The sequence below is a fragment of the Coccinella septempunctata genome, chromosome 1 (genome assembly GCF_907165205.1).
Source record: "Coccinella septempunctata chromosome 1, icCocSept1.1, whole genome shotgun sequence".
In the NCBI taxonomy this organism is placed as follows: domain Eukaryota; kingdom Metazoa; phylum Arthropoda; class Insecta; order Coleoptera; family Coccinellidae; genus Coccinella; species Coccinella septempunctata.
Genome location: NC_058189.1, coordinates 28,035,230 through 28,056,684, shown reverse-complemented (window position 1 = coordinate 28,056,684; position 21,455 = coordinate 28,035,230). Strand labels below are relative to the sequence as shown.

At 40.5% G+C, this 21,455-nt stretch overlaps 1 protein-coding gene across 3 annotated transcripts in view; it reads right to left on the bottom strand.

Annotated features, from left to right (window-relative positions):
* The window catches only part of LOC123315627 (UDP-GalNAc:beta-1,3-N-acetylgalactosaminyltransferase 1-like), a 77,448-nt gene that overhangs the window by 17,994 nt on the left and 37,999 nt on the right, over positions 1–21,455 (bottom strand). Inside the window, exon 1 of one of the 3 annotated variants that reach the window (XM_044901402.1) lies at positions 8,316–8,545. The exons of the other annotated variants lie outside the window; for them this stretch is intronic. The gene's annotated coding sequence lies outside the window, so the exon portion shown is untranslated. Of the gene's footprint in view, positions 1–8,315; positions 8,546–21,455 lie in introns of those variants that run through there. 3 annotated transcript variants of the gene reach the window in all.

Below are 21,455 nucleotides of genomic sequence, written 5' to 3'. Positions count from 1 at the left end.
CACACAATCTGGTGTATGATAAAAGAGCTCCAGTAAAAGACCCTTTCTCCCTAGCAGTGAATTGTACGAATAATAACTTTTCACAAAATAAGCTGAAATATTTTATATTAAAAGGCATTTTTCGGGCCGAAATTGATTCTTCCATCAGTATTCATATATTATCTTCTTTGGGAAATCATATTTGAGGAGAATGTTATAACGTTTTCATACATTGTCTCTTGTAATCCATAAAATTTATTCAATTCAAGAAAATTCTGCATTTTCTTGAGGGATTGAAAGTGATAAGTATCGGGAACTTGAGATTGCCGACTCTCACTGACCACTTCAAAAACAGATACTCATTCTACTCCTCGATAAAATGTATTGGTTTAAATCACATTTGATTATCATTTAAAATTTTAGTTTTGTTATTTGAGAATGCTCCAGATTTTCGAGTATTTCGATCATCTAATATTACCTAAAAAAATATATATATAACTGAATAGAATGGTACTTGTTCTGTACAATTCATTCGATACCTACTTTTATTTTTGGAAAATGGAAAGTTTGATGTACCCAAAAGAAGAACTCTTAATGCATGTAATCATCAGATTGCTTTCAAAGTATCAATATCAATGGTCTCATTTATTAGTGTAATAAGTCGAATAAAAATCAGAAAGTTTCCGGCTCCGACTGTAACGGTTATGTAAATATAAACAAACAGGTTAGGTTATCTATGGTCAGCTGTCAGCTGTACAAATACAAAATTTAAAATTAAATCCCCAACTTGTACAATCATATCAAAAATCTGTGCCTAACTTCTGTCAAACTTCATAAATGGTTAGACAAAGATGACAGACAATTGTCTTTTGGTCAGTCGGCCAATCAGGAGGTAGTGGGCGGTATTTTCTGGCGAGTGATCCTTCGGGGCAATACATTTTCTGGGCACTGATCTTTCGATTCAAAGAGTTTTCGGGCGAGTGAGTCGTACCGCCCTCGTACTTCTACATCTCATCCGCTGAACTCCTTGCGATCGATAAAGCTCTGTCTATAGTTGAAGAAACGTCTAACACTAATACTATCATCATTTCAGACTCCAAGTCCGCCCTTGAAAAGATAAAAATCTGGCTACCCCACTCCAATAATGATACTATAACCCTTTCAATCCGAAACCGACTTTCTACACTCTCTCAGTCCAACCGTAATATTGAATTTGTCTGGGTTCCCAGCCATACAAACATTTCAGGCAATGATCATGCAGACCGTTTGGCTAAAGAAGGTAGCAAACTCCCTAGTCCCCTTCCTATCAAAGGAGACATAAGAGAAAATTGGCCCTCATTCAAACGAAACATATGGGAGAAGTGGAGGTCGAAATGGAAACGATCTTCGCTCCTTAGGGGTCATCTCTACTATACCATGATTAACATGACCCACTTCCATAAAAAACCATGGTTCCACTCAATTGATCTCCCTAGAGGCAATCTGACAACAATGAATAGACTCAGGGCAAACCACTGCTGTTCACCTGCCCACTTAGCTAAGATCCAGGTCAAAGACAGTGACCTTTGTGAATGTGGAGAGAGAGGAGATTTGCAGCACATTTTCTTTTCATGTTCTCTCAAAGATCACGAATGCAGGAAACTATATGACGACCTTTCTAAAGTATGCGCTAAAATGCCTTTTCCTCTTAACATCCAAGAGAAGTTACCGGATGACAGTTCCTTCTTCTTGTTGATTTGCTTCTGACAAATTAGTGCAAGAATTTACGCAGGAGCAAATCGTTTATTTTATTTTTTAATTGATTTTGTTTCAGAGATTGGAAGTGAAATTCCTAAAAAGTTTATTAGAAAAAGATGAACTTCACCTTCGTACAAAAATTTCACATGAATAAACAATTAACAGGACAATTGGCGCGTATTTGTGGCTGTTCATCTTAATACATTGATATAATAATAATAATTAGGTATTTATTGGTACCTTAAAACATTTACAATGTGAGGACAAGTCAAATGAAAAATTGGAAAAATCAATATTCGGGAACTTCTTCTACGATGACATTCATCGAAAATCCTGTAGTCAACTTTTCTCATTAATTCACTCAAACATTTCACACATTTCATTTTCACACTTTCGCTGTTGCACTAGATTGTCCGGGCACAGGTGCCAAGGAATCAATCTTCCGTCAATAGGGATAGACCACCTGACGTACGATGTTCACCGTACCCAGGATACCAGCTTTCTGTATCCAGCATATTGTGTTTGCTGGCAGTTGGAGTTCCTGCAGATGCTGGACAGTTTTCTCATGGACAAGCCCATTGCAGCTGATGATAAGCGGCTTTATTTCCACCCGTTGCAGTTTCCAGATGTTCCTGATTTCTCGTGACAGCGCCTCGTACCTTGTGATTTTTTCTCTGTAGGCTTTCGCTAGATTCTGATCAAAAGGCACTGACAAGTCGATAATGATGCCTTTGTTCTTCCTCCTATCTCTTACCAGCATGTCAGGTCGGTTGTGTTCCACTCCCTGGTCAGTCGCAATCGGTAAGTCCCAGTACACCTTGATGTCCTTGCTCTCCAGCAGAGCTTGTGGATTGTAAACGTGGTGCGGGATGAAGTGCTGGACAAGCCCCTCCTTTAGGCAAAGCAACTGGTGCACAACCTTACCCATATTATTGTGTCGGCTGAGGTATTTTGTTCCGGCTATAGCCGAACAACCCGATGAAAAGTGTTGCACGGACTCCTCTTCTTGATTGCAGAGTCTACATTTTGTGGTTTCGACACTCTGTTTCAATATGTGTTTTGTGTAAACTCTTGTCGAAACTACCTGATCTTGTATGGCCAAAATTGTTCCTTCCGTCTGGGGAGAAAGGTATCCTTGTTTCAGGTAAGTTGTTGAATTCTGTATATCAACTTCTGGTTGATGTAGACTCGCATAAAACCGTCCATGAAGCGGCTTCGATTGCCAGCCTTGCCTCCACAATTCATATGGGCTTTTGAATATTTTTTTGAATGCCTTCGTGCAGAGGATTGTTTCGGTACGCGGTAGACTAGACAATGTATTTATTGTGGGTGACTTCAGCACCCCCAAATTCTCAGAAACTAATGTTTCTGATAGTAAATCTTTATCATTACTATCAATTATTAACTGTTGTAATCTGACTCACTTTAACAATGTTCATAATGCATTAGGTAGAACTCTTGATCTTGTATTTGCTGGGTTAGAATGTGTAGTTTATCGTGATAATTTGCCACTAGTGGTGGAGGATTCACATCATCCAGCGTTAACAATTGTAATGCAAAGTGTCTCTACTAAAATTAAAAAACTTATTCCCAATAGTTCTTCAAAAGTGTTTATTCAAGTTTTGATGAGCCCTTTGTTCCTGGTGATGAGCCCAAGGTGAGTTTGCCTATTACTTCTTTTGAAAACATAGAGGAAACGTAGATCTCTACAGACATCATCAGTTTGAAGAGTAAAATGACCTCTGGTGTAGATGGAATTCCCGCATTTCTAATAAAGAATTGTTCTGAATTTTTGATCAGGCCCCTTACGATTATATTTTAGTTGTCTCTATTTACTGGAACGTTTCCTGACTGTTGGAAGAAGACTAAAGTGTGTCCTGTCTTCAAATCACAATGTAAATCGGTTGTTGAAAATTACAGGCCTATATCTATGGAGTATTTTTTCCAAGATTTTCGAGATTGTCCTCTATAATAGAATTTAAAATTATCCGTTATTTGCTATCCTTCATATCACCCTTTCAGCATGGTTTTTTCCGTAAAAAATCAACAATAACTAATCTTGTAGCTTTCACACAGTTTGTCTCTGAGATATTGGATAATAATGGCCAAGTTAATGTTATTTATACCGATGTTGCAAAATTTTTCGACATAATCCAGCATGATGTGTTGTTGCACAAGTTGTCAAATTACGGTTTGGATGTCGTACCTGTTAGACTCTTGGATTCATATCTAACCAAAAGGGAGCATTTTGTTCAGTTGCGGCTGGTCTGTGAGGGCTATAGGGCTACAGCCCCCCATACAATAAATCACAAGAAATCAATCCTTTTATGCTATTTACCTTCCCATACGATTTTTAATGAAAATATTACATTCCACAGTTATTTATATAATTTATTAATGTAAAACTTTCATGCGACTCCTGCAGTTTTGTTTATTTCAATCAAAATCTAGCAGTTCGTTCCTGCATGGGCGATGAGTCGTATAGCCCCGAATTCTTTCATTCGGACAGTCATTTGGCTCCAGCCGCAACTCTTCGTGTCGGTCGTTTTAAGGAGTAAAAGGGCTACGATAAAAGTCGCCCCTATTCGCTTCAGTCTAGCCGCTGCCCGCTAGCGTATAGACAACCTAGCGTGGCGGACAATAGTGTTCAAAATATTTTAAAAACTGATTTCGCGAGGCTTTCGCTGGCGTAAAAAAAGCCGTATTAAACTGCTGGGTAGACCGACTCCCGATTTAAATTTAGCCCAGGCAGATAAAACTCCAAAAATGCAAGACGATTCTCAAGACAAGTATATAACAAGTGATAACGTATGGGCAAAGGCAGGATTTAGAGATTTGAAGCAACTTAATGAAAAAATTAAGAAGCATGAGCTATCTGCCAAGCATGTAAATTGTTCGACAGAATTAGCTTTTCTGGTTACGACTAATATCGCTGCTCAATTAGATTCAGCTTACCGGAATAATATTATTAAGCACAACGTGCAAGTAGCTAAGAACAAGTATATTTTGAAAAGAATTATAAATTGCGTCAAATTTTGCGGAAAATTGGTTTTAAAATTTCATATTTTTATCATTATTCTAAAAGTAGCCCCCTAGTGAACTAGAACACGAGCCGCCACTGATTTTGTTAGCTATAATGGATATTCTTCAGTCAGTTATTTCCAACGTCAGGTATACCGCAAGGATCGAATATTGGACCACTTTTATTTATATTATTCATAAATGATCTACTTGAGGTAATCTCTTGTAGAAAGCTTTGTTTTGCAAATGACTTGAAGTTGTTTGCCATCATTAGGAATGTTGTCGATTGCATCAACCTTCAGGTGCAGTTGTTGATGGTGCAGAGCTGGTGCGAAAAATACAGACTTGGTCTGAATATCCAAAAATGTAAGATTATGAGCTACTCTATAAAAACAGAAATATGTCTTTATGAGTATGAATGTGTTGCAACAAAACTTGAAAAGTGTGATGTTATTAGGGATTTGGGTGTTTTATTTGATGCAGAGCTCTCATTTATCGAACACATATCACGGGTGGTACTAGATGTTGCTAAAGGATATGGATTTCTTGTTAGAAATTGTTGTGGTTTCACAGAGTTGAATTGTCTTAGGCAACTGTATAACGCAATTGTTCGATCAAAACTTGAATATGCAAGTGTTGTTTGGAGCCCGATATATGAATGCCATAAGAGACGACTTGAAGATATACAAAGAAAATTTTTGAAGTACCTTCTTTGGAATGATGCTGGTCGATTGTGGATCCCACGGCTCTGCGGAATGGATCATAAGATCTGTTTCGCAGCTGAAATCTTGGAGGGGAACCGAGTTGGTGGTGCTGAAGGAAGACGACATCCTCAAGCCCACCAACATTACGGTATTCTTCCCAAGAAGTCAAGAAATGGAGCCTGAAAAGATTCTCAGACACGTGGAAGTTCAGAACTCCAGCCTCAATACTGAGGCATGGAGAATTCTAAACTCCAGGTAGGGGGCAACGGAACAGTCCTCACGATTGGGATTGATCCCCAAACAGAAGGTACCCTGAAGGAAGGAATCCCAGTCTCAGGGTAAAAGAGTAAGGATGTCCCCGTGGAGGGTTCGGTGGATGTGGAGATGCCCTCAACATCCCGGGAACCCGAGATGCAGGGAGAAGGGGCAGAGTCAAGTCTGGGTCAAGCTGTTGGCTCTGCCGGGGCGCCTATGGGGGCGGAGATTCCCTCTGCCACCCGGGCGGCTGGGCGTGGTTGTCAGCCGTCCGTGAGTGCCTGATCGGATTCCGAAAGGAAAGTACACCATAAGGAATCTGAGGAGAAACAGGAGTAGATGGAGGAGGGGATGTGAAGGGACTGGGTAACCAACGTGTCCCTCACCCCAAAACAACTATACTATACTATACTATATACTATATTATCCTGATTATCCGTAGGTACCCAAGTACCCCTTAGCTTGTGCGAGGTCGGAGAACTAGTTGTGTTCTGTGTAGGCTTTGTTACTGTGTCCTTACGAGAGTAGTGCAAATGAACCTGCATCACGCGAAGGGTTTTTTTTAACCAGTTACCGTTACCGAGATACAGGTAATTCCCTGGCATTGGGGTGAAGTACCAACCAGACGCGTCTCCAGGTGGCGGATAGGAGGGGTCCTTCTGCTAATGATTACAAATGAAGCTGAGGACTGTGGGACTATAAGTTGGCTCGTAGTCTTAAAAACACTACTGGTAGCCTTCCAAAATCCCACTGCGGACCACCTTCTCCTGCCCAGCTGTAGTGTCGTGGCTAAGGGCCTGCACAGGATTAACGGCGCCAACTTGGCCGCACAGTCAAAGACTGGCGGCAGTTGACAAACCATGCAAACTTGTTTGCGGGGGATCCTGCCTTAATTGGCCGGATCGAGAGGAGACAACCTCATCAAAAACCCCCTAGTTCAAGGTGGAACATCCTATGCCGAAGAACTTCCTCTTTGAGTAGCTCATTGGGTTAAGATGAGTTCCTAATAGGCGAACTCCGGACACCTGCCGCCCTCCGGTTTCAATATGGCTTACCAGGGTAAGGGAGCACTGCCCTGGCGGACTTTTATTTCTTCCCTTCTCGTGGGACCGCTTATGGAAACCGACAATGAAACTAACGTATCACCAAAACCAGTCGAGACGGGGATCAATCCTATCTCGACGTCCGGAACCTCGAAAAAAGAATGTGCAGAAATCGGGGTGAAACCTGATTCTGCCATTATCAACCCAACCCCAGGCGCGGAGGAGAAATCCGGAACCGCACTAGGGGAGGGTATCCCCGAGGCTGCGATCGCTGTAGCCGCTAAGGAGGTTGAGAAAATTAATCTCACCTCCAAACGCAGACGAATGGCGGGGGCAGCCAAAAGGCGCCTGAAACGGCTACTGCAATCGGGTGTCGACTACAAGTCGGCACTTGCGACAGTGCTACGTGACGGCGCCGAAAAGGCAGCAGAAAAGGAGAGGGAACCAAACCTCCCAACACCTGCTGCCAAAACTCCAAAGAGGTTGCGCTCTGATGGCAGCACCCCTAGCGCCAGTGCGAAAAAGCACTGTCCTGGGGGAACCGTCAGTAAGGGGGTGACCTATAAGGAGATGGTGGAGGGGATCAAGGTCGGCATTGTCGACAAGGACCCTGGAACCAAGCTGTCGGCCGAGCAGCTGGACCTGCTCCAGGTCGCCATCCTGAGGCATACCCTCAGGAAGGAGGAAAAAGGAGTGGGGATCCGCTTCTTGAGCTGCACTCATAAGCCGGGTTGGCTTATGATCAGATGTGCGGACGAGGCTACCGTCTCGTGGCTTGGCAACTGCTTGTTGCAGATCAAGCCGTGGGATGGGGCCAACCTCCGCATTGTCCAGGGAACGGAGCTGCCAAAGCCCTACGTATGCGTAGCATACATTCCTGACCCTCCACTAGGAGTTCGAGCCTCACAGGATGAGGTGCTGACAGGTCTGAGTGTGATGAACCCAGACCTGGAAGCAGAGAACTGGGGGGTGTTACACCACCAGGTTTCAGGGCCGGGCCGGGCATGGACCTTCTCTGTAGATGAGAGCTCCATGTCTAGGCTTAAAGCCCTGGACATGATGCCCTACTATGGGTTCGGAAGGGTTACCTTCCGGACCAAAGAGAAGGGCATTTGTGCCGACAAAGAGTCGGACACCCAAACGAGGAAAGAGGAAGGAGGGGCTAATCCCTCCACCTCCGCCGGCACCTCCAAATGTGAGCCTGCTGAGGGAGGGGGGTCTGACTCTGCTCCCTCTACGAGCAAAGCGCCGCAGGCATCCCTTTCCACTTCCCAAGGCTGGTGAAACGGCCAGGAAAGGTCCGGTGGTGGGGAGGAAGAAGTAAGCTGTAACATCTAGCGATGGCGCAGCTCTTCAAATGCCTGTAGGCTAATGTACAACATTCCGAGGCTGGATCCTACCCCCTTGGAAAACGCATTCTGGATGAGGGGATAGATATCGCCCTCATCCAGGAACCTTGGGTTACTTCCCGAGGCAGAATCAACGGCCTCAGTAACCTTCCTGGCAAGGTAATATCACTTGGATCTGGGGAATCACCTAGGTCCTGTATCTTTGTCAGGAAAATTTTTTTACTTACAGGATTCTGTTCCAGAGATGTAACTTCCATCCTGGTAAAACTTTCCATGGAAACGGGCACAATAGAACTGGTTATCTGTTCTGCCTACTTCCCTGGTGACACCATGTTTCCCCCGCCAAACGAAGTGCGAAAATTAGTTGCCTACTGCAGGGGGAAAAACCTTCAACCCCTCGTTGCGTGTGATGCCAACTCCCACCACACCACGTGGGGCAGCACGGCCATCAACGAAAGAGGTGAGTACCTATTCGACTTCATTCTAGAAGAAGCGCTTTTTGTATTGAACCGAGGCTCTGTTCCAACCTTTGTTACGAAAAATCGGGCTGAGGTACTGGACATCACTACCTCATTAGGCTCTTCAGATCCAGTTTGGCATGGAATTTCATACCATCCAACTGGAGGAAGGTTAAAGTCGTTTATATTCCCAAGGCGGGAATAACGGACTCACAGCCTAAATCATTCCGACCGATCAGTTCAATTTCGTTCGTGATGAAAACCCTTGAAAAGATACTAGATGAGCACATCAGAGAGGTGATTCTACGGAAGCATGCCCTGAGTGCTCATCAGTATGCCTACCAGAAAGGCAAATCCACGGATCTTGCCCTCAATAATCTTGTCGGCAGGATCAATGAATCTCTCAACTCCAGGGAGATTTCAGTGGCTTCCTTTCTGGATATTGAGGGAGCCTTTAATGCTGCCCTTACTGAATCTCTGGTGAGAGCTGCCAAGGTAAGGGGTGTCCCTCCTACCATATCGAATTGGATTAGCACAATGCTGAGCTCCAGAAACATCATAACCACGCTTTGTTGTGAAGCACTTAGATTCAAAGCAGGCAGAGGTTGCCCGCAAGGCTGTGTATTATCACCCCTTCTCTGATCCCTTCTAGTTGATGATCTAATTGCAATCATCAGCTCGCTTGACGTATATGTTCAGGCTTACGCTGACGATATAGTTGTTTTGCTGGTGGGCAATGACGATGTAATCATCTCAGATGCTCTTCAGGAAACACTAACAGTAATTCAGGGTTGGTGTGATGGGGAGCAGTTAGGTGTGAACCCCTGCAAAACCCTGATTGTTCCCTTTACTAGGAGAAGAAAAATTTCAAATCTCTCCTCCGACTTTCTACGGCAAGACCATTCCACTCGTAGAGGAGGCCAAATATCTAGGCACCACCCTAGATAGGAAGCTTTAATGGAATTCCATGTGGAAAAAGTCATCCACAAAGCCAGGCACTCCCTATGGGCCTGCCAAATGATTTGTGGAAAGAGTTGGGGGATAGCGCCGAAGCAGCTCCGCTGGCTGTTCGTCACGGTGATCAGACCATTGATCATCTATAGCTGTGTCGCCTGGTGGTCCTGCACTGAACGCGTTCTAACCCAAAATAAACTTTCAAAACTCCAGAGAACGGCTTGCCTCATGATTTCGGGGGCATTCCGCTCTACTCCAACTGCGTCCATGGAGATGCTATTAGACCTCCCTCCCCTTCACATTTTTGTCCAGGGAGAGGCAAGATTAGCAACCCACAGGCTCCACCACCTTACCGTAAATGAGCCTGACAAACTCACTTTCGTTCCCAGTCGTCTGTCAGTCCAACTGGAGACTGACGAGGTGATGGGCATGAGAACTGATCAAATAATCACTAGAACCAGCACTGATGGAGCCTTCATTTCTCTGATTCCAAGCAGAGACGAATGGCTCCGTCACAAGGAATTCTATCTACAAGGACCTTGCTGGTTTACTGATGGCTCCAGAACCAGTCAGGGATCTGGAGCCGGAGTCTACAGCCCTAGACCGCTGACTTAACTCAGTGCCAGTCTGGGAAAGTCGGCGACAGCTTTTCAGGCAGAAATCTTCGCCATTGATCTGTGCGCAAGCCATTTACTTGACAGTGGTTGGGCGGGCAGATCAATAAAAATCCGAACGGATAGTCAAGCTGCGATTAAGTCTCTCGCGGCAGACAAATGCAACTCGGCAAAGGTATTTGAATGCAGATCTAAACTCACCAAATTGGGAAGTTCAAACAGACTGCAACTGATTTGGATACCTGGACACTCTGGCTTCAGTGGCAACGATGTATCGGATGCTCTAGCCAGAGAAGGCGCAACATCAACGCTTATTGACCCGGAACCCAGTATAGGAATTTCTAATTCCTTAATCAGGGACCCAAAAAAACAGCTGGATAAGGCAAAAGGTCCTGGAGCACTGGCTCAACCGTCCTGGACTGCGTCACTCGCATAGGGCTATTTCAGTGCCTCCCAGCCCATACACCAGTCGTTGGCTAGGATTTTCTAGAACTAATCTGATATCTATAATAGCGGTTTTCACAGGACACTGCAGACTCAACGCCCACCTCAAAAAACTTAGCATCGTCAATGGCCCGCTCTGCAGACTCTGCTTAGAGGAGGACAAAACAATTGAGCATATCCTCTGTGACTGCCCGGCGGCAGACAGGGTCAGATATGGAGTTTTTGGCTCTCCGAAGATGATCCTAGAGGAACTTAAGAATCACTCCCCCTCCGACATAATCTCCTTTTTGGGCAGGATGGGACTGGAGGGAGAGATCTAGCTCAATGAGCTTGCCTGTGTGCTACAATAGACCGCTTGGTCGAAGTGGCAGGTTTGGGTTTATCCGTCCAACACACCCAGCGATCAGTAATCAGTAATCAGATACAGGTAATTCAAAGTGCGCTGCTAGTGTAATATCACACTAGTAGGGCACCTCAACGGATCTTTCCAATATTGATCCCGATCGAAAGCTCACCATTCAGTTTTTTTTTCACCTATTAAGCTATGGACAAATAGAAGTGCCCTGATAGTGTATTATTACCTCAACGGATAACAAAAAAAATCACAAGTGAAAACAAGGGATTTCAGATTGCTCCTTAAAAACAAATCTATACTACATATTTAAATCTGTAAATTGATTTGGATTTAATGACTTTTTTTTCAGATATTTGATATAGACTAGTCTCCTGTCAGTCCATGTGACTCGACTCAGCTTCCCGATGAGTCTGACTGTTGAGCCCTACATCCCAATTTTTTAACATTTTGATTCACATAATGCATATTATAATTCATAAAAATAATAATTAATAGCTTCACCATTACCGACCATTACTTTATACCAGCATGGGATATTTCTTCATATATTTTAAATCAAAATATTCCAAATCGGTTCACAGTAATGAGTTTCATTAAGAGTGCCATTTAGGTGTAAAATTTAATGATGTTTAAGTTCACTTGAAAATATAAACGACTAGGTACTAGAAGTCCACTAGTTCTTTCAAAGAAGGGATGATCTGATCGCATCAGTCAGAAGTTCTACAGTGAAGCAAAGTTTCCTTGTTGTTTTTCATTTGAAGGTTATAATATATGTATATCAGCTGATAATTGTAGTGGGTGCATAAAATTCACTGGCTCTTGCCGATATTGCAAGAGCCAGTTGGTTGGGAAAATTCTCGATAGACCACCGGATTCTGAGAAAGTGGTCCAGATTGATATCGAAAATAATGATTCACATTTATTTTGTGATTATCTTGTGAGAAGATATCTCACAAGATAGGTTAAAAAAAAAATTTTTTTCTTCTCTGAAAGCTCGAACTAGACATATTTGAAATCTGAAAATTGGGATTATGATATTGTTCGAAGTTCTCTACAGAGCTGAAATATTTTCGAAGCCCAAAAATTTCCGGTTATACAGGGAGTGAAAATAAATTCGACGGAATTTTTTTTTTCAAGTTTTCCATTCCTGGTATGATCGAGTATTCAATAGTGAATACATTTCTGTTAAAACCATTGTATTAAATCGAATAGTTTTCAAAATATCCTAAAAAAACTGGAAAAAAAGTCAAATATGTTCAGTCAGTAATATGTTCATTTTTCTTATTTTAAATATCCTGAGCGTAAACCGTTTTTACAACATCGAAGAGGAAGGATGTGAAAAGGTCATGCATCTTTTGGATTTCAAAAATATCATCACAGAGTGTTTCAAATTTTGTGTTGAAAATTGTGATCTTAAATTGGCCATAACTTCTGTTTTTCAAATTAGAACCCTATTTTTTATAATTGTGTTGGATTCTGCGGTCAAAAATAATGATAGTTTTCTCACAGGATTATGCTCCTAAATTCAATAATTTCTGAGTTATTTGAGATTTTCTGGATTTATGGTGTACGTAGAGTCAAATTGATTGCATCTAAAAAAATTCAATGAATATTCTTTCGAAACCATGGGAACACTCTGTACCCATAGAAGATAAATTATCTGTTAATAATTCACAAGTGTCAGGTGTTATTGTTATTCGTTATCTTCATTTCTCGATTTAACAAAATGAACCGTTATTCTAATTACGAAATTCTGGATCTATTTTATATACATGGTGAATGTGATAGAATTATTAGTAGAACCTGCTGGGCCTTCAACGAGAAGTTCCCCATTTACCTTCCATGACGGAGAAGATCTTTAGAAATAACGTTTCAAACTTTCAAAGTTTTGGATGTGTAAGAGCCCCTAAAGAATACAAAAGAAGGGTAGTTGATGATGAGGAAAATGAAATTAGTGTTTTGACTTATTTCGAAGCGAATGAAAATGCATCTATTCGAAGTGCAGCTCATGAAATCGATTTAGACAGAAATTCAGTGCACCGAATTTTGAAAAAACACAACATGCATGACTACAAATATGAGAAAGTTCATGCATTAGAACCAGGTGACTACATAAAAAGGTTAAATTTTTGTAGAGGAATATTAGAAAAACTTGAAAATGATGAAAATTTTTTGAAAAAGTTCATTTGGACAGACGATGCAAAATTCAATAATGCAGGACTATTTAATAGAAAGAATTGCCACATTTGGAGAAGTGAAAATCCTCATAGAAAAAGACAAAGAAACCCCCAGAAGAAATTTAGTTTTAATGTGTTTGTTCTTTTGATGAACAATAAAGTGCGGTACTACATTTATGAAGAAAATTTAAATACAGAAGAATATTTGGAAATCCTGAGAAATTTTGTTTCTGAGTTTTTGGATGAACTGCCGTTGAGTATGTCGACTACCGCATATTATCAGTTGGATGGGGCTCCGGCACATATTTAGTTCGCACGAGGTGTCTGAAGAACTGAATGCAATGTTTGGTAATAGGTGGATCGGACGCCGTTCTTCACTGTTTTGGCCCCCACGATCTCCCGATCTTACTCCCTTAGATTTTTATTTATGGGGTAGAATAAAAAACATAGTCTATGAATCTCCTATTGAAAGCAAAGAAGATTTGAAACGGCGTGTGGAGGATGCTTTCCACTCGCTAAAGGGGGAGGAAATTGAGCGAGCGACTAACCGAGGTGTTTCAAGACGTATTCGAAAGTGTGTGGAACAAAATGGTTACCATATTGAAACTCTTACCTGATCATTTATTTTGTTAATTTGAGTTTTGAAACGTATTTTTGTTTTTATTATCATAATTTATTTATAATCACAATTCGGTGTACTGAAGTAGCGAATCTATTTAATGTGTTTCCTATTGAAGAGATGAATTCTCATTCGCTTCGAAATAAGTCGAAATACTAATTTCATCAACAGCCCTTTTTTGTATTCTTTAGGGGCTCTTACATTCCAAAATTTGGAAAGTTTGAAACATCTTTTCAGAAATTGTAAAAAAAATGGGGATACTTCTCATTGGATACTCAACATTTTGTGTCATCCACCATGGATTTGAAATAAACAATATCATTAAGTGCATTTGAATGTATATTGCGTATACAATTGAAAAAATAAAATATAAGAAATAAATACAAAATCTCATTATTAGAATAGCAATGATTCATTTTGTGCAATCAAAAAATTTCATAACGACTAACAATAAGACCTGTCTGACACTTGTGAATTATAAATGGGATGATTTATCTTCTATGCTCACAGAATTTCCTTATGAATCAGATTCGAAGAATTTGACTGTACGTACACCATAAATCCAGAAAATCTCAAATAACTCAGAAATTATTGAATTTAGGAGCATAATCATGTGAGAAAACTATCATTATTTTCGACCGCAGAATCCAACACAATTATAAAAAAATAGGGTTCTAATTTGAAAAACAGAAGTGATGGCCAATTTAAGATCACAATTTTTAACACAAAATTTGAAACACCCTGTGATGATATTTTTGAAATCCAAAAGATGCATGACCTTTTCACATCCTTCCTCGTCGATGTTGTAAAAACGGTTTACCCTCAGGATATTTAAAATAAGAATAATGAACATATTACTGACTGAACATATTTGACTTTTTTTCCAGTTTCTTCAGGATATTTTGAAAACTATTCGATTTAATACAATGGTTTTAACAGAAATGTATTCACTATTGAATACTCAATCATACCAGGAATGGAAAACTCGAAAAAAAATTTTTTCGTCGAATTTATTTTCACTCCCTGTATAACCGGAAGTTTTTGGGCTTCGAAAATATTTTAGCTCTGTAGAGAACTTCGAACAATATCATAATCTCAATTTTCAGATTTCAAATATGTCTAGTTCTCCAGAAACGTCTAATAGGCACTCGAACTTGAGACACCCTGTATATATATATATATATATATATATCATAACCCCTTATTCTAATTGTACGATATATATATATTGGGAGTTAAATTACTTTTTGAGTATATATATATATATATATATATATATATATATATATATATATATATATATATATATATATATATATATATATATATATATATATATATATATATATATATATATATATATATATATATATATATATATATATATATATATATATATATATATATATATATATATATATATATATATATATATATATATATATATATCCAGCATACTATGTTGCGTCCATACATTGTCTTTGGGCCATACACTATTGCGTCCTGAATAATACTGCGTCCGTATACCGGACGCAGCATTGTTTTTCAACATTTTCTCTCGTATTTCGAGGGATTCAACGACAGGGGTGGTCGCAATTTGTTAAGGACGTCAAGAGCTATCTTTGGAACAATTATAGATTCCATTCATCTTTTGATAAAAGAGTTATTCTATGTTGAAAAACATATCTCCAGACGCAGTAAAGTGCTTCTCATGAAACCTGAAGTATATTTTTAGTTCACGCAAATTCCGCTTCGGGGGCGCTTCAAATGATGTAAACTGATATACAGTCAATATACATCTTTCACACGACGCATAATGTTGCGTCCTAAATCTGGCAACAGTGGATACGAGTAAACCAAGTTGCATTTGCACAACTGAAATGATTTAGCTTCCTAGGCTCCAAGGTCATCTCGACACTCTGTTATGTGAATGAATTGGATTCTGTCTTTCGAGCCATAGCAGGTCCGATTGAAGTGCCCCTATGGTGTTCTTTTAACTGATATTGTCATTATTATTTTTTCGAATAAATAAACATTCATTACTCACGTGTTGTATACAGAATTTTATACCATTTAAATTAGAAATCAAACGATAACACTTTCCAGAGAATTATCGGATTTATGAAATGACATGAAAGGTATCGCTTTATCCGATGCTTATGTCATTTCATTCACTTGTGAATTAAAAATTTTTTATTCTACTGGATGAATGAACGTCATCCTACCCTTGTTGTTATAGGTTGAATCATGTTGTCTTTAAATTTAATCAGATATACCTAATAGATCGCAGTTAATCATTTCAGATTTTTCTCCACTTGTTTAGTCAGGAAAAGCCTTAACTCCGGTTACTATGAAATTCTCTTGAAAACCCAATTCTTCGTACAATAACTGCTGGAATAAAACAGAATCTTAAGCTCTCAGATTCTGATTGAATCTAATCGGTATGTTTATGAAACATATAACTCTACCTTTAAATAATTTATATGACTTCAACTTTTAAGGAATTGACTAGGTAGGTGCTGGTAATATTGTATAAACTCTCCCATTAATTATTGTATGAAAAAAAAAAAAAAAGAAAAAAAAAAAAAATTTTTTAGCCTTGAAAAAGAGGTAAACTTCCTCGAAACGTCGGCATAGTTGAGAAATAAAAGTTAAGAAAATAGTCCAATTTCCCGATATTTCATTTCCAAATATAATTTTAGTAATTGATTGACTACAAGTTGCGTTGCACTGTGACCGTAAGATCTATTGTGCCGACTAGAGTTCTAGTAAGCTCCAGTATCTGGGATGGCTATGGCATTCTGTGTACAAGGTGATCTGGAGTTCAATCTTCCTCCCTAAAGAAACTACACTTGAGAGTTCCCGATAGACCCATTTTCATTAATTACTTCCTGAGGCGACAACGCCCTGTAATATGGAATATCGTAAGAAGATATAGCAAATACCTGCTAATATCCAGATACTTCTGAAATCTCGCAGTGTTAAAGATACCAAAAAAAGTATATTGGGTTCCAAGCAATGCATCCAAACTCCAGTTTTCTCCCCACAAATGTATTGAACAGCAAAATCATGGTTTCCGAATCAGAAAAATATCTGCTATTACGCACGATGAATCCATACATTCTTGGCGTCGTACCAAGTAAATGATTAACATGAAGAAAAAATGTAAAACTTTGATCAAAATAATGCCAAGATCTCTTTTCTCCGTTTTTCTGCTCAGGACGCTGCCATCAAGACTATAACTATACAATAGATAGTTCTTTTTTCTGGTGTACGTAACGACATTGCACTCAGAAATGCTCAATGGTCCCCCCAATCATTTCTTACCAAAGTTGATCACTTGACATTTTTCGATCCGATTCACGGTTTCCGTTCAAAAAAATAAAAACCGTTTCTCTGCATTGAAATAAATTAAATTATGTATGTAAGTAAAAGAGAATTGTTAATTATCGTAGTAGGCTATGGCCAAGAATGGATATTTCTGTTTTCAAGGCGGTCGTCATCATTCCGTGTACCAGTTCATCAGTCTTTAGATTCAGTTCTTCGCGTCTTATTAATTTTGTGTTTAAAATACTATTCGAGCAGGGTTATTTTGAAAAATAATGGTCGAGTTTACTAATGCGGAGTTGGCCGATATGCATTACATTTATGGTTTAGCTGATGGCAGATCAGGAATAATAGGGAAACAAGGCACAGACAGCATCAATTCGAACGGAAAACGTCTGCTGGCTCTTTGTGGAGAACATAATTTTTGTATAACGAACACCTATTTTATTACGAGACCTAATTCAAGGGGGACCTGGCGCCACCCGCGCTCAGGACATTGGCATACTCTCGACTTTGTGATCGTGAGAAGAAAAGATCTGAAAGAGGTGTTGGTCACTAAACCCAGAGCAGATCTGGAGTGTTGGACTGATCATAAGCTGGTAATCTAGAGAATGAAAATCTCAATGCTCCCAAAATACCAACGCAAGCCAAAGTATCTAAGAGAGCGCCTTCAAATCTCCAAACTACGAAAACCTTCTACAAAAGAAATATTCACATCTGCCGTCAAAGATAGCCTACAACCACCGGATTATAATGACGACATTGAATGTCATTGGCTCCGCTTCAAGACATCTTCTATCAATACAGCAAAAGAAATACTGGGCACAGAACGCTCCCGAAATTCCCCTGACTGTTTCGCCGACAGCGAAACTCATATCGCACCTCTTTTGGAAGCAAAACACAAAGCGATGAAAACGGCAATTAACAAGCCTGGCGATGTTGCAGCCCAAAAGAGTCTTACAAACATAAAACGCAAGGTCCGTCAAGAAATAAGAAAAATCAAGGATAGCTGGTGGAAAGAAAAAGCTGGGAAATACAAGCTTACGCCGATAACCATGACTACAGGCGTTTTTTCGAAGCTATTAAAACTGTTTACGGTCCAAGCAGAAAAGCTAGCTTTCCTATAAGAGATGCTCATGGAGCTTTACTAACTGATGATAGAAAAATTCTCGAAAGATGGAAGGAGCATTACTCACAGGTCTTGAATCAAAATAACGACTCGGATTTATACATTTTAGACCTGCTCCCCGCCTATAGTCCGATGACATCGCTTGATGACGAAATCTCAATGTCGGAAATCATAAGTGCGATAAAAATTATGAAAAATGATAAGTCACCAGGTCTAGGCGGTATTCCAGCGGAGGTATTCAAGGCCCTGGATGAAGACATGGTCAATAGTCTCCTAGCACTATTCCTCAAGAACAAGGATATGTGCCAAAAGACTTCATAGACGCTATAGTTATCAACCTCTATAAGAACAAAGGCGATACGTCAAATTGCAACAATTACAGGAGCATATCGTAACTTAGCGTGGCCGGCAAAATTCTCTCGAAGATTATGGCTAATCGTCTGATTCCACTCTTAGAAAAGATTTTACCTGAATCCCAGTGCGGCTTTCGACCAAATCGAGGTACGGTGGACCTAATTTTCACATTGCGACAGCTGCAAGAGAAGGCCCGTGAACAACAATCAAAGATCTATACAGCCTACATCGATTTAAGTAAGGCCTTCGACTCGGTGAATCGCAGAGCGCTATGGAAAATCATGGCCCGCTTTGGAGTTATACCCGAAAAATTCTTAGCAGTGTGTAAAAGCCTTCATACCAACAACACCGCTAGAATACAGCATAATGGTTCTACAACCGACCATTTCTTAACCAACTCTGGAATCAAACAAGGCTGCGTGTTAGCGCCTGTTCAATATTTTCGCCATAGCTGTCTCGATAATTGCTGACATGAGTATGCCTGTAAGAGGTGTTGGAATAAGATTCAGATTTGATGAAGGCCTATTTAACCTGGAGCGCCTCAGAGCAAAAACCCTTTCAAAGGTTATTACGGAACTTCAATATGTAGACGACTGCGCACTTATCGCTAGCAGCCCAGAGAATTTACAGATAATGCTGGACACCTATAAACATATATACGAAGCTTTAGGCCTTAGACTCAATATCGACAAAACCAAAATCCTGGTAAATCCCCCAGAAAGCCTTCCAACACATATCAGCCTGAAGAATGAAACCCTAGAAAAGGTCGAGCAGTTCAAATACTTGGGAAGCTTCATAAATACTAGGGCTAGCCTAGACACGGAAATACACAACCGTATCGATTCGGCATCACGGGCATTTTAGGAGCTAAACGTCAGAGTGTTTCAAAATCACGACCTCAATCTGAAGACCAAGACAGCTGTTTGCAAAGCAGTCGTCCTCCCAACGCTTTTTTACGGAAGCGAAAGCTGGACGCCCTACAGGCGACATATTAAACAGCTTGAACAAACGCAACAACGTCATCTAAGATAGATAATGCACATCAGATGGTTCCACAAAGTTTCGAATGCAGAAGTCTTGCAACGCGCGAGTTGTACTACGATTGAGACTCAAGTAACGAGGGCCGACTCAGATGGAGCGGCCACATTCTGTGGATGCAAGACAGAAGACTCCCCAAAATAGCTCTGTATGGCAGAGGGAACCCGGAAACCAGGAGGCCAGTATGAGCGGTTTGGGGATACACTACATCAATCCCTAAAATCAATTAATGCCAATCATAACTGGAAACAACTAGCGTTAGACAGGTCACAGTGGAGATCTATGGTGCACAGATATAATGGAGACTCGAGAAGAATTCAGCGGCGGCCAGATCTGGTTGGTGACTATCCATGCCCGGAGTGTGGAAGGATCTGTAGGTCACGGTTGGGTCTCTTCAGTCACAGGAGGGCACAAAGTCGCGATTAGCCCCGAAAAATTATAAGTCCGTTCTTTTTTTATGTATTTTTGTAGATTAATTCCCGGTAACGGGATACAGCAATGATGAATGAATGAATGAATGTCCCCAAGTTCTTGAAATATTTCTTTATCCTGCCCTTACAGCGTCTCTTAACCGAGGAAATGAGCTGCAAGAGGTTCATACTGTTCAAGGGACTTGATGAAACCAAGTGACCCGAGCAACACTGCTTTCTGCATTCTGCAGCCAGTTTCCGACATCAGCTCAGCCGACTCCAAAAAGCGGAAGATGGTTTTTCGAGCAATTCATGGTCCTTCAATCTCTAGAAATATATAAAGTGCTGATGTGTACTCATATGATATTCAACTGAAAACTTTGCTTTTCTTATCTGGCTTTCTAATATCTTTGACTACTGATTTCATGATGAGCCACTATTCCCTTGAGTGGGTCTTGACTTCTCAATAATATTATTCCATTTCCAACTTTTGCGAATTATGTTGTTATTGCAATCTTTGAACCCCCATCTTCCTGCATTCGAGCAAAGTAAATCCTTTGTATCGGAGAGTTACAGTTTGTTGGGCATATCGGTCGAATCCCCCTGAACTGCTACCGCGACCAAAGCGGTCTATTGTGGCACACACAAAAGCTCAGAGAGCTAAACTTCTACCTCCAGTGCCATCTTCCTTAGGGAAAAGATGATGTCACAGGAGGAGTAGTTCATGAGTTCCCCTAGAACCAGCCAGAGCGATCCTTGTATGCCGCCGGGCAGTCACTGAGGATATGCTCAATGGTTTCGTCCGTCTATAAGCAAAGCGAGTGTTTCATTGATGATGTAGAGTTTGTGTAATAGAGCTCCGGAATCTACAATGACCCTGAAATCAGCCATAGATCTGGAAAATCTTAGCCAGTGATTGGTGTGTTTACCGGGAGGTAAAGATATTGCCCTGTGCTAGTGGCGCACTACCACAGGTTCTGGGCCAATAAACGCCGAGGTTGTACAGAAAACCAACAAGGTCCTTGTATATCGAAGTGCTAGGATGCAGGCTACGATTCATATTCATCACTCTCCTCATCGATCTATTGAACTCGAGAATTTCATTTGCCACCCATTTGACTACCCTGAAAGAGTAGTTGACTCTCCAGACTGCCAAATTGTTCGTGGGATAAACTTACAACTGTACAGTTAATGCATTCCCTATTTGATCCATTATTATAATACGATCACGTCATCGAGTTCGAATAATCCTACTGCACCAGATTCAAGAATATATGTGGCAACTACGCTGGACGCCATATCATGCTAATGGTGAAAGATTGAATAAAATTCGGACGCAGCATTGTTCTGCATATGAAAACAAAATATACACCGGACGCACTAATGGTAGGACCATGAAAGGACGCAATAATGTGCGTATATCAACTTCGTTATTAATGAAGATATTTGAGATCTGAAACGACCAAACGACGTAATTTTTTGAGTAGA